Raw genomic sequence first — 14943 nt, 5'->3', positions numbered from 1 at the left:
AGGAAGGGAGGAAGGGAGGAAGAAAAGAGGGAGGGAAGGAGGGAAGGAAGGAAAGAAAGGAGGAAGGAAGGAAGGAAGAAGAGAGATCAAGAACAATGAGGAATGCCATAAGCTCACTGGATTGATCATTGTTGGCCTTTTTTAGCAGGAGGCCAAATGGGAAGGGGAGTTTTCCCATCTGTCAGAAGAGACTGAAGGCAGATACAGGTTGGCAGAAGCCAAAATAGGAGAAAATAGGAGTAGGCAATGCATCCAGTAGATTGCAAAGGATGAGTGGGCTCCCCTCCAATGAATATAAAGATGCACTTTATATAGTTCACTAAAACCTGCTAGGAATGATCTGCATAAATAGACTCAGTTGCCAGATGTGGATCTGGTGAACTAATCCTGTCTTTATTATCCTTCTCCCCCTCACTCCCACCCCCTCCCAGCCACCCTCCTCTACCCTAGTTCTGTCCAGAGAACTGACATCTCTCCCATTCAGGAGTTTTCTGCCCTCTTGAAATCTTGTTAATTTGCTTCCTGAGGGCATTTATGTGGGAGCAATGGACAGAGGTCTGGCCCTGAAATCAGGACTCATCTTTCTGAATTCAAAACTAGTCACAAACACTTGCTAGCTGTGTCACCCTGGGTAAGTCTCTTAATGCTAAAGGTCTTAGTTTCCTCTTCTGTAAAATGAACTGGAGAACAAGAGAGGAGAGAAGAGGAGAGGAGAAGAGACAGATAGACATCATTGCAGTCATTGGGGACAGCTCGTGTGAGATGGCATGTCTTGTTTGAGGAGGCCAGTGCTACTGCATTGCAGATTATGTGGAGGGAAGTAAGGTGTAAGTCTGGAAAACTAGGAAGGAACCAGACTACAAAAGGTATTGAATGTGCAACAAGATTTTTCATTTTATCATGGAGTAATAAGAAGCCATTTGAGTTTACCAAATAGGGGAATGACATGGTACAGATCCCTTTGACAGCTGAGTGGAGGATAGTCTGGAGTGAGGAGAAAACTGAAGTAAAAAAGCAGCCAGCAGATTATGACAACAGTCCAGGCATGAGATGAGTAAGGTGTGATCTAGGGTAGTGGCAGTGGCACAGTAGAGGAGGGAACATATAAGGAGGGCTGTGCCACCCTATACCAGGCTCTGTGCTAAGGACTAGAAAACAAAGAAAGGTCAAAGAGTCCCTTCCCTCCAGAAGTTCTCATTCTAGAGAAGAAGATGTCATATATATAACTAGGTTGCACAAGACACAGGCTGCAGGAAAGAGAACCTGGAAGGGGCAGTTGCTAGCTGCTAGGGGGAGCAGGAAAGGCCCCTCCAGAAGGCAGGATGTATCTGAGACTCTGGAAGAAGCTGGGAATTCAGAGAGGGAAGTGAGAGGGAAGAGCATCGGAAATCTGGGGTATGGCCAGTCCAAATGTACAAAGACAAGGAAAGGCAATGTCAACGATATGGAGGCCAAGAGAGTGGGATTGAAGACTTTATGGAGAGGAATAAAGTGTAGTAAGACTAACAAGATGTCAAGCAGAAGACTTTCTGTTGGATCCTGGAGGCAACTGGGAGCCATTAGAGTTGACTGACCAAGGGCAAGGGATATGGCCATTTCTATTCAATAGGAAAATCACTTTGGCCGTCGAGTGGAGGATGGATTGGAGTGAAGTGGGGAGACACATGAGTCAGGAAAGCTTTTGCCTGAACTGAGCTGGTGTCTGTTTAGACAGAAGAAGCTATAGATGAGACATATCTTGACACTGTGAAGATACAAAGATTTGGCCACCGCTTCCACCTGTGCCATCCAGTGGGTCAGTGTGAGGAGTCAGGGATGATCTGATGATTGCTTTTTGAACCCGGTAATCAGATGCAGGTTCAAATCCTACCTGGGACACCAGCTGTGGGTCCCAAGGCCACACATATCCCTGGGTCTCAGTTTTCCAGGTAATAATATCTACAATATGAGAGGCATAGAGTTATGTGTATATGAGCTTTGCACTCTTCAAATCACTTCCATTCTCAGGGGTGAGTTTAGTAAAGAAGTTGGGGAGAAGATTCCCTACAAGAAGAGAACCACTGGATGACAAGAAGGAAGAAGGATACATGCCTCCACTCTCATAAGCATTGACAATCCACAAATGATGTTCCTCTCCCCTGCCACATCCCTGAATCTGAGGCTCCTAGACTGCCTCTCATTCTCCCCTTTCTACTTCCCAGCCTGGATTAGCATTGCATTTTGGTGACTGGTTCATTGGTTTCTCCCAGCCAGGGAAAGGCCCCCAAAACTCCTTAGGTTCTACCCAGAGACCAGACAGATCCTTACAGTCCAGAATAAAGGTTCTGGATTCCCCCATCCCTTACCCATAGTTCCTCTCTTCCTTTCCTTTCTGTCCAGCAGGTGCTCCTGGGCAAGGGCTTTCTGTCTAGCATTGGTAACAGACACTTGGATTCAGCCAGTCCCCAAGGGAAACAAGGTGAAGGAGACTTTTGCTGTCTTCCAATTAAAGGGTATAGGAGTGAAGGGTCCCCTGAATTAGGATCTCTAAGGAATGTTAGTCATATTCAATGCCTCCCCAGGAACTTCTTCTTTGGGAACATTTCCAAAGTGGACCCCCAAATTTCTCTTCTCCAAGATACCATGGGAAACGAATCCCAGCCAATATCTCTGACCCTTCTCAACCGGAGTTCACATGCTGCCATGGAGGTACATTTGTGATTAGTACGTGTGTGTTTCCCTAATAGTGTTGTCTGTGGCTGTGTTTAACAGCTCTCTTCCCATCAGACCTCCCTCCCAAGGCAGAGACTAATGGTTCAACAAGGGCAGAAATTGTGGCTCTTGCCTCAAATAGGCTTTTTTCTCCCAGCCTTCATCCCCATGTAGACCCAGATGACAGAAATCTCTGTAGCTAGAGGTGACCCAAATGGTGGGCAGGAGTATGCATGCATTGTATAAAATAAAATATACTTTAATAAGAAATTAGAATGAGGGAAAAAGCTATGGAATTAAGAGGCTCGTCCTCACTGCCTCCTTCTATATTTCCTCTCTGTTTGGCTCCCTGTGTCTTTGTCTTGGGTGCCTGGCTTTGAGGCTTGATGAATGAGACAGATAGGGGATGTAGTGGGAAGAGCAGAGCAGATGGAGATCCAGAGTTCAAGGCAGAAGGGGAGATGGGAAAGTAGAAGCCAGGGTTCCTCATAGGAAGGGCTGTGATAATTATCGAAACCAAGGTTCACTGTGAGGTTGGTATAGAGTGGGGTCTGTGTCCTGGACAGCAAGGTGTAGACAAGGGTATTCATCTCATCATAATGCCATCTAAAATGGGTTCTGCAGAGGAAGTGAAACCTGATAGGGGGATCGAGAAGGAAGAATGTGTCTTCACAGGCCCTGGGATGATCTGCATGCAGTCCCACCTCCCATCTACTTCCATTCTTGTCCTGCCCACTTCTTTAGGGGTTCACATTTTCTGAAGTTTTCTCCTCAAAGTCACCTACAAGGCAGGTAGTTGAGTATTAAGCCCATTTTACAGATCTGGTACCTGAAGGTTTTTTTTTAAACCCTTAACTTCTGTGTATTGGCTCCTAGGTGGAAGAGTGGTAAGGGTGGGCAATGGGGGTCAAGTGACTTGCCCAGGGTCACACAGCTGGGAAGTGTCTGAGGTCGGATTTGAACCTAGGACCTCCTGACTCTCAATCCACTGAGCTACTCAGCTGCCCCCTGGGACCTGAAGGTTTGGATTGATATAACCTCCATCTATTAAGAGATGATCTGGATCATGACCCAAGGAGAATAACCAGAAATAAATCCTCTGAAAATACCAGAATCCAAATATAATTTCTCCTCCTTTCTAAGGGTGGCCCATGGGTCAACCACAACTCCCTCCAGAAGAATGAACTTAGATTGATTCCAGTTTGATCTCTGAGGCTTTCTCCTTACCCACTATAATGCCTTCTCTGTTCAGGTAAAATCACTGGGCAAGTCAATGACCCTTCTACAAAGGCATTGACTCTAACCATTCTAATCCAAGGAGACCTCTGATTGTCTTACTTCAAGGATAAAATCTTGAGAGTGCGTTCCTATCCAAGAGCTCTCCAGAATAGGAGTCTTCTGGAGGCAGGAGTTGGTCTCGGATGCCAACCGTAGAATGCTTGGGGAAAGTAGGAACCACTCCAGGTAAAGCCCTCAATAAAGGTTGGTGAGAAAGGCAATGTCTCATCCTCCATGCCCCCTCATCTACATCGACCCCTCACCTTAGGGAGTTGGCCTCATTTCCTTTGTCTTGATCATGCTTCAACATGTGGTATCAACCAAATAACACTGGTGGCTGGGAGATCAGCAGTTCATTCAGAAGTCTGTGGGGAGGTGTGGAAGAAAGAATTCCCATCAATTCCTTCCTCTGCTCCCAGCCCCCCAACCCCCATCAGACCTACCTAGGCAGGAATTACTTACCTGGTAGCAGTATCATCATCCTCACCACCCCGTCCCCAGTAGTTGTTGGAGAAGCCATTGATTGTCACATAGTGAGAGGGTTGCAGTGCTATCACGCCTCCAAAATATTTATAGTAAGGAAGCCTATAATTGTGAAGGAGAGGCTGAATCAGATGGAGGCCCCAGTAGAACAAATGTCACGGTAGTTAGAATTCTTCTGAGAATTGCTTTTAATGGTCTTTGCCCAAGACCTTCATGAAAATTCCTCCTCTCCTGGCTCTGAGCCACCTAGTAACTTTTACCCTATGACTTGTAAGGAGAGCCCCTCCTCTCTGGCCCTAGAGGTAGCCTCTCACCTCTTGCTTCTGAGGTAACTTCTCTCTGGTCCCTAGGACAGTCCCTCTTCTCTTACCTGGGGGGATAGCCCTTCCTTTCTTGTCCTAGAGGCAGGCCCTTTAATATGTTCCCTACATTGCCCTCATTTGTAACCCCAGGATAGCCCCTCCCCTATGACCCCTAGGATAGCCCTCTTTGATAAACTTTCCTCTCTGGTCCCTGGAATGGCTCTTCTCAGGAATAGCTCCTTTCTGCCCTCTGCCCTCACTTACTTATACTTGAACTTGTCAATAGCTGCTGCAGCATGTAGGGGAAAGACACTGCAGTGGTAAATGTTACGGTCAAACTCAGGAATCAGATCCACATCATGGAAGTAAATACAGGTCCAAGGACTCTCTTTCATGGCTTCCCTATAGACTACATTCAGTAGCTTTGCTTGGTTAAAGGTGAAATTGTTCATCTGGAACTCAGACAGTGTAAGTTCATTCCTTCCCCAACAGCCATGGGATGGGAGAAGAAAGATCAGAATGGTCAAAACAGGTTATCTTGATTATACAAAAATAAAGACTTTTACATAGATAAAATCAATGCAACCCAAATTAAAAAAAAAATGAAGAGGGGAAGATTTTTGTCTTAAGTTTCTCTACTTAAAGTCTGACATCTAAAACCTGGAGGAAATTAACATAAATCTCTAAGACTAAGTAAGGCTCTTTCCCATTAGTCAAGCAAAGAATATAAATAGCTTTCAAAAGAAGATAGTCAACCCCTTTCCCCAAATGTTCAATCTCCCTAATACATGTTAAAATAAGCTCATCCCATCAAACTAGAAAAACTAATAAAATATTTTTTATAAGTCTTTTTTTAGAAGAGTTGTGAGATGGTATGGGACAATGGCCAAAGGACTGACATTTAAGTCAGAGGACCCAGGTTTGAATTCTGAGTCTGATGCTGATTCCCTTGGTGACCCTGGGCAAGTCACATAATTCCTCTGAGACTTTATGATTGGGTTGGGGGGGGGGGTTGAGGTGAGGATGGACCAGATGGTATCTGAGGTCCCTTCTAGCTCTAGGACTATAATTCTATAAATCCTCTGAGAGAGCTGTGAGCTCTTCTAATCAGAATATCATAGGTTTAGATTCAAAAGGATTCTAGAAGTCATCTAGTCCTCCTTGCATCTGACAGATGAGAACCTGTCAAGGAATCATCCAGTTAATGTCAGTCCAGAATCCTATACTATTCTGTAGAAGAATTTGGAATTATGTGAAAAAAAATACTGCATTGTTCAAATCCTTTGAGCCAGGGATCATACTATAAGGATTATAGTGCAAGCAGATTCCTGACTGCAGGAAAATACTCATAATTGCAAACATGTTCACAGACACATTATTTATGATGACAAAAATCTGGAAACAAAACATGTGTTCAATGTTTGGGGTATAGTTGGATAAACTCTAGTAGGTGAGCAGAATAGCATATTCTCCATGGTTCCAAGTGCTCCAAGAAGAAAGAAGAACCACCCCTGTGATTTTCTAGGTATAAGTGAGTACCATCTAGTCTTAGAGAGTTCCTTGGGGTACAGAAAAATGAAATGAATTACCCAAGGTCCTAAGGTCAGTATCTGTCAGAGGTGGAACTCAGGTTTTCCTGGCATTAAAGTAAGGACTTTCTCTTTTCATCAAGAAAATTGAACATATTTTTATTAACAGGATTTATTTATTTACAAATATATTGGCCTCTCCCTGCATCATAAAAGGCATCATCCAGGAGACAGGTATGTAATATACAAATTATGTCTTTCATGTTTCCATTTTCCCGTCCATTCTCTGGAAGTGATAATCACATGTTATTCTTCAAGTATTAAATATGAACCTGTATATAAAGTTCTTTTGGTTCTACTCATTTTGCTATTCATTATCCTATATAGTTCTTTCCAAGGTTTTTTTTAAATTAGCTTGTTCATCATTTTTTATAACACAGTAGTATTCCATCACAATCATATACCACAATTTGTTCAGTCATTCCCCAATTATTTATGGGCATCCTCTCAATTTCCAGTTCTTTGCCACCCCCCAAAAATGCTACTATAAACATTTTGGAACATATAGATTCTTTTCCTTTTCCCTTAATCTCCTTGGGAAATAGCCCCAGAAATAGTATTGCTGGGTCTGAGGATATATACAGTTTTATAACTTTCTGGATGTAATTCCAAATTGATTGGTTCACAGCTCCACCAACAGTATATTAGTGTCCCATTTTCCCACAACCCTCCAACATTTTATTATATTTCCCTTTTGTCATTTTAGCCAATCTGATGGATGTGAGATGATGTCTCAGAATTTGTTTGCATTTCTTTAATCAGTGGTGATTCAAAGCATTTTTTTCATAACCCCATACATGGCTTTGATTTCTTCATCCAAAAATTGTTCATATCTTTTGCCTATTTATCAATTGGGGGATAGCTCTCATTCTTATGAATTTAACAAAATTCTCTATATATTTTAGGTATGAGAACTCTATCTGAGAGACTGCCTAGAAAAAGTTTTCCCCAACTTTCTGCTTTCCTTGTAATCTGAGCAACATCTGCTATATTGGTGCAGAAACTTTTCATTCTGATGTACTCAAAAGAATCCATTTTATATTTCGTAGGCTAGTACTGGAAGGAAGACAGGTTCTCTCACCTGTTGATATCAAGATCAGGTTTCGGGGGCAGCTGGGTAGCTCAGTGTATTGAGAGTCAGGCCTAGAGATAGAAGGTCCTAGGTTCAAATCCGACCTCAGACACTTCCCAGCTGTGTGACTCTGGGCAAGTCACTTGACCCCCATTGCCCACCCTTACCACTCTTCCACGTAGGAGTCAATACACAGAAGTTAAGGGTTAAAAAAAAAAAGATCAGGTTTTCTCTTACCAATTCTTGATCCTTCCATCCTGTCTGGTTTCCCTCCTTGGTAAAGATCTCACGGAAAAACTGGGCTCTATTTTTTCCTTTACCCCTTTGCTTATCCCAATCCTGAAATGCCCACCAAACTTTCCCACTGAGATCTGGGAACAGGTGGATCCTATTGTCTGGGATCAGAGTATCCCTGCTTAGATCAATGATGCCACTCCAGTCCAGATCTTTCTCCAAGACCCCACTCAAATCCCTAATCACTGCCAATACCCTACAAAGCCTGAGGCATGATTGGGACCCCAGCCTCTCATAGATAAGTTTTTACACATGGCTTTTTAACTTTTTATTAATTTTTATTTATTAATTTTTAATTCCTTGCCAATCTCCTATACCCTATTCCTTCAGTCCTCAAACATTTACCAAATGGTTCAAGACCTAGGAACCATCAATGAGGCTGCCATCTCCATCCACCCTATAAGTGTCAAATTCATACAAACTCCCAGTCCAAATCCCTGGTAATACTGCTTGTTTTACCACTCTGGATCTGAAAGATGTTTTGTTTTGTTTTTTATTCCCCTTCATCCAGATTCTCAATTCTTGTTTGCTTTTGAGAGGGCAGCTTTTGGTCATCATAATTCCCATCAATACACATAGACTGTCCTTCCACAAAGTTTTTGGGATAGCCCTCATCTTTTTGGTCAGGCTTTCAGAAAAAATCTTAGGGACCTAGACATGAGAGACAACTCTTTTCTCTAATATGAGGATGATATTTTATTTGCATTCCTTCAAGAAACTCCTCCCTTCTGGCCACTGTAGCTGTCTTGAACTTTCTCAGAGAATGTGGCTAGAGGGTTTCTCTTTCAAAGACACAAGCTGTCAGTCAGCTAAATACTTAGGGCATGACCTCACACCCTCCTCTTACTCTCTAACAGAAGAGAAGAAATCAGTCTGCATCATCCTACTCTAGAGACAAAGAAACAGTCCTTCTTAGGACCGGCTGGTTTTTGTCACCTTTGGATCCCCAACTTTGGCCTCATTGCTAAACCTCTCTGAGATCACTCAAGGACCAGCCTCTGACCCTATGATATGGGGCACTGAGAAGAAGAACGCTTTCTTAAGACTCAAGAAGTTACTTACTTGTGCACCAGCCTTAGCCCTTGCCTGATCTTTTGAAATCCTTTACAGTCATCATAGACAATGGAAGGGGCCAAGTCTTAGGTGTTCTGGTTCAATATCTGGGTTCCAATCCCTGTTGCTTATTTTTCAAAACAATTGGATCCTGTTGCCTCTGGGCAGTGGCAAATACTACTGACCTCCTGATCAATGAAACCTCAAAACTGACTCCCGAGATATCTCTTGGAAGTACAAACCCCACATAGGGTTCAGAGTACCCTGGAAGCTAAGGGCTACCAGTGGCTATCTGGAAGACAGCTTACTAAATATCCTCAAAGACCTCTACCAGTCCATCTACCACTTGGGACCCAAGGTCCTCACCAGGTTCACCTAGCCTGTACACCAGGGCTTTGGGTTGTCTAAATTGCCCCCAGACATGTAAATCTTGTCATGTTTGTTCCCAGTACCATCTGGAAGTAGGAGTGTACCCACCCTCTCTCCTGCAACTTATTCAGAGGTGAGGGTCATTCCCCAAGGAGGACTGGCAGCTAGACTTCACTCATATGCCACCTTGTAGTGTTGGCTGAAATATTTACAGGATGGGTGGAAGCCTTCCTTTAAAGTTCAGGGACAGTGAATGAGGTAGAAAAACATCTCCTCAGGGACATCATCTCCTGCTTCAGCCTCCCTAAGTCTCTCCAGAGTGATAGATAATGGGCTAGCCTTTACCTCTCAGGTAGTTCAAGCAGTTGCTAAAGGCTTTAGAAATAACTTATCATTTTTATACTCAGCCCGGGACTTGGTTACTCCACTGAATAGCCTTACCCACAATAGGCACTTAGTAAATGTCTGGAGGGTTGCCTAATATGTCCAAACAAAATATATGGATTAATTTAAAGTTTGAGGGGATGTTTTTGGTAAGGAAGTAAACAGATACTACCTAAACATAATCAGAATTGATGACCAAAATCCACTTCCACTTTGTCTCTGTCACTGGTGAGCTGATTAACTAATTGTTACAGACTTGATGGAATGAAGTTACTGTCCAACAAGAACTCAGGGATTATAGAATGTCCAATTTAATTTCATAAAATAGAAAACATTTTTGCACAAACAAAACCAATGCAACTGAGATGAAAAGGGAAACTGTTAACTAGAGAAAAACTCTTTTTAGTTAATTTCTCTAATAAGGGACCCATTTCCAAGATATAAAAGAAACTCATTCCTATTGATCAGAGTAAGAAAAACCTGGGAAGACTTGTCTAAATTGATTCAGAGTAAAAGAAGGACAGACTGATACAATAATGACAACAATGTAAAGACAAACAACTTTGAAAGATCTTACAATTGTAATCAAAACAACCACCAACCAACATTACAGAAGACTTATGATGGAACAGACTGCCAGACTACCACTGGAGAGGTCATAGATTCAAGATGAAGAACCATTTTGTGGCCAAGGCAGGAGTTTGTTTTACAATGCATATTTATTAAAAGAGATTTTAGTTGTTTTTTTCTTTCACATAGAAAGATAAATTAATTTTAATTTTAATTAAAAAATAAAATAAGTTATCAAAAAAGTTTAAATATAGTGCACTTACTTTCCTCTAAAAAGTGGCATAATGATGGGGTAGATAGGTGGCTCAGTGAATTAAAAGCCAGTCCAGATACCAGAAGTCATGGGTTCAAATATGATCTCACTTTCTGGCTATGAGAGCTAGGGCAAATCATTTAATCTCTATTGCCTGGTCTTTATTGCTGTTCTGCCTTGGGACCAATACCTAATATAGATTCTGAGACAGAAGGCAAGGGTTTGAAAAACAAAACCTTCAGCAATCTCACAATCTTGGGCACAACAATATATCTTTCACACTCTGAAATAATTCCTTTAATAATCATTATATAATCATATATATTATTATATCTATAATATATATGATTATATAATAGTCAATAATCATATATATATATATATATATATATATATATATCCCTCTAGGTCAAGTCTCTCTTTGTCTTTGTGTCCTTGAGGAGAGACCTGTGTGAGTCACCGTGTTTTGTTTTTCTGGAGAAGAAGGCAGAACCCTTAATACCTTTCCAGATTGGTTGGTGAGATCTCCTTCCTCCACTTGCCCCTGCTCCCAACTTCACCTGGTGTACCACATAGATGGTGTAGTGGATCTGCTGCTGTTGCGAGAAGGGGTGAAAATGGTAGAGTAGATCCTGGAGGTGCTTTCTCCGTGACTGGTAGGGGATGACGATGGCTGTATGGTAAACAGCAGAGCAGTTGGGTGGCTGATAGTGGCCCCCTAGCTGGACCAGTTCTCCTGAGCTATTTCATCCAGGGTTAGATTAATGGGTAGGTTCACCTCCACGGGGCCAACTGAAAGGGGAAGAGGGTAACAGGAGAACAATGAGGCCAGGTCAGTCGGTGCCCACCCTCCTGACTCAATGATTAAGAGAGGGTTCTACCCTGACCAGTGCACTCATGCCTTCTGACTCTGACCTAACCCTATATTTTCCTCTTTCTGACTCCAACCCTACCCTCTGACTCTAACCCTTACTCTCACTCTGATCAAGAATAATGAAATCTCAAATGTTACAGACTATCTAATTCCCACCTTGGCCAAATGATGGATGAGATTTCCCAACAGGGCATCCACAACCCAAAACAGGATGAATGACAGGGAGTGGGGAAGTCTTCCAGAAAAACCAGGAGGAATGTCACTGGGACCACAAGAGAAAGCCAGTAGGTAGAGGGCATAACTGAAAGCAATTTTCCCTAGAAAAAAAGAATTGGATTCATAAAAGAGTGATTAGCCCAGTGTCTGGCATGTAGTAGGTCATCTATAAATGTTTATTCCCTTCCCTTCTCTAAGGAGAATGGCAGCTCCAAGGATGTGCCAGGCACTATGTTAAGTGCTTTGGATCCTAAGACAAAAATACCATAGGTCAGGTTCTCAAGGAGATTACCTTCTATTAGAGGAAACAGATACACAGCTATGTGTACAGGAAACTCATATGGAACAAACACAAGGCAAGTTGGAAGTGGATGAAACAAGAAGGGTGGCTAGGTACTTCAGAAGTTAAGAGAGCCAGGCCTGGAAACTGGGAGGTCCTGGATTCAAATCTGACCTCAAACACTTCCTAGCTGTATGACCCTGGGCAAGTCATTTAACCTCCATTGAGACCTTACTATTCTTCTGCCTTGACAAAAGGTAAGGGTTTAAAAACTAAAATAACATAACATAACAAAATAAAATAAAATGAGACTAGAGGTAGAGATGAAGAGAGGGCACTCTAGGCATGGCCAACTGCCCAAGTGTGTTTAAAGACCCAAAGTTGGGACATGTCTGGATTATAGAATGGGGGAAAGAGAGTAATATAAAATAAAGCTGAAGAGGTAGGTTGGGATCAGGCTTAACGGATTATGAATGCCAAACAAGAGAGTTTCTCTTTTATCCCAGAAGCAATAGGGAACCAGGAGAGTAGAGGAGGAATATGGTCAAATGTATTCTTTAGTTAAAACATTTTTGGTAGGTACATAGAGGATGGCTTGTAGAGGGAGAGGGGCTAGATGCAGGGAAGCCAATTAGGAAGCCTTTGCAATAATTGAGGTTTAATGCATTTCACATAAAAATGCTTGCCCAATGAACAAGTGTATGCACACACACATGAATGAACAAATAAGGGAATGGGCCCCCTACGCTTATCTGCCCCCACCACATCAGACAGCCAGATCTTTCCCATGACCGAGTCTCAAGGTTCCAGCTTACTGATTAAAGGAGAGTTTTTTGGGGCAGGTTGGCAACTTTTCCTTGGGAAGTTCCAGTTGTTGGCTTTGGATCAGATCATTGGAGACATTTTTCTTTGTCAGGATGCTGGGTGTGGGCATTGTTGGAGACTGCATGGGCTCGTGCATGGTTGGGGTTTTCAGGAGGAAGCTGTTATGGTGTTTGTAATCTTGGTCATGCAGCACCAGCATGATTACAAACAGCAGTCCCAAGAAGATGAACAGTATTCAGCACTGTACTTCCATCTTGAGGCAGGGTCAACCTGAGGATGGTCAACTTTGCCCAGCAGATCACCTTCTGGTTCTCTGACTCTGCCAAGGCATGAAGATGGGTTGGAAAAGAAGAGAGAGGGTGGCAGGATGTGGGAGAAAAGAATAATTAACTCCTTTTCTTGACCACTGAAAGAATTACAGAGGGCTTTTCATATATCTAACATACATATGATTATGGTAGGGAGGGCGGGATAAGTTTATTCCCATTTCACAGATGAATATACTCAGCCACATTCAGCTAATGAAGTGTTAGAATCAGAATCTCAATTCAGACCATCTAGTCCAATTTCCTCCTTTTTACAAATGGAGAATCTCAAGTTTGGAAAGAAGTAAAGTCACATAGCTGCCTAAGTATCAGGACCTGGAACTGAATCCAGATCACAGGACCATAACTAGAAAGGACTTTAGTGAGAGAAGGCATAGCATTGTGGAGAGAGTGGTGGACTTGGAATCAGGAAGGGCTAGATTAAATCCTCTCTTGGACAGTTATTGAGTTACCTTATAGCTCTGAGCCTCAGTTTCTTCCTCTGTAAAGTGAAGGTAAATGGAGGGAATTGGGCTACCTGGCCTCTGAGGTCTCTTCCAGCTCTGAACCTCTGATCCTAAGCTCATCAGGTCACAATGATGGAAAGTGGCAGAGCCCAGTTGGGTCCTCCAACTCCAAATCCAGGACTCTCCCTATCACTTCACTGTCTTATCTCCTGACTCTTTGGACTCTTCTGGAGGATTTCCTGGAGGAGGGGGACATTCTGATGAACCAGAAGAAAGTAAGGCAGTATTCTATCCCTGGAAAATCAATCCCTTCAAGGCACTCCTGCATTCTCCTCTGGGAAGTCAATCTGAACTAGAGAGAAATGCACTGTGCCCTCTGAGAGATGGAAGAGGGCATGGATTCGGTCTTTTATCCTTTAAGGACTAATCCACTTCTCCGCTCTTAAAATTCAACCCAGTTCTATTCAGGAAGCCTTCTTACATCAGCTTGAGAAGCTGAATTCTTAAAGTCATTGTAGGACCTCTAATGGATCAGTAAAGGGAATCTATATTATACAGAAGAAAATGGAAAACCACTCCAATATCTTTGCCAAGAAAACCCCATGGACAAATCCATGGGGTCAAGAAGAGTCTCACATGACTGAACCACTGAATAACAATGTGTTGTACAGATGTGAAAACTAAGACCCATAAAGTTAAGGGACTTGTCCAATATTGCACAGCTATAGATGCCTGAGGTGATTTTTGGACCCAGGTCTTCTAGACTACAGGGATAAGGATGGAAATGCCTTTATCTTTATAGCCAGCCATCCAGTACCCAATCTGGGATTCTTCCCTTGACTCTAAGATGCCATGAGGAGTGAAAGGCTCATCATCAAAAGATCTACGTTTAAGTCCCAAGTCAGACACATAGTATTGTTCTGACCTGGGCATGTAGTTGATAATGTCTCTGAATCAGCTTCTTACTCCATTTAAAATGGGAAGGAAATGCATGTCCTACTTGTATAACTCAGCCCCTACTTCCCTTCCTTGATCAACCCAGGCTACACTCCTCAAATTGGCTGAACCAAAGGAGGAGAGAGTCAGATACCAGGTTTGTCTGGTTGATTCCTCATATTCCACTCATCCTCCACCATCCAAACCATCTCCTCTTGCCCCTTTCTCCAAATGTCTCCTAGAACTCAATTTGGGTGGTACCTCTCCACCACTCCCATCCCTAGCTAGTTAATCCCTAAATTCTGTAATACCATCTTTCCCAGACCCCAAGACCCATTCTTTCTCCCTCAAGCCCTTTCCCCTTTCCCCATCCCCCACCAGTCATTGGACTCCTCTATTTTTTTGTTCAGACCCTTTCCTTTTCTTCCCACAAGGTAGGACTAGAATCTTCATCCAGTCCTTTAGTTGGAGCTAACCAATTCCTCCAAATCTGTCTCCTTGCCTCTCTTATACATTCACATCCCTTGGTTCCTTAAGATCTCCCTAATACTGTGTGTGCCACCTTCCTTCCGGCCTCAACCCATGCTTGCAACTCTCCCTGCACACCCTCTCTCTGAGCCAAAAACTGGAGTGAAGGCTTAAGAGACCCACTCTACTTTGGCCCCAGCTTATTTGGAAGTGTCTCTCCGACTCTCCTTTTAT

The 14943-nt window shown here is 42.8% G+C and overlaps 1 pseudogene; it reads right to left on the bottom strand.

The window, feature by feature from the left end:
* Positions 1-1279: 1279 nt before the first annotated feature.
* Positions 1280-12786, bottom strand: LOC123240784 (annotated as a pseudogene).
* Between the last annotated feature and the right edge of the window lie 2157 nt (positions 12787-14943).

Source organism: Gracilinanus agilis, chromosome 3 (genome assembly GCF_016433145.1).
Source record: "Gracilinanus agilis isolate LMUSP501 chromosome 3, AgileGrace, whole genome shotgun sequence".
Classification (NCBI taxonomy): Eukaryota; Metazoa; Chordata; class Mammalia; order Didelphimorphia; family Didelphidae; genus Gracilinanus; species Gracilinanus agilis.
The sequence above is the reverse complement of the archived record's forward strand: the minus strand, read 5'-3'. Positions and strand labels throughout refer to the sequence as shown.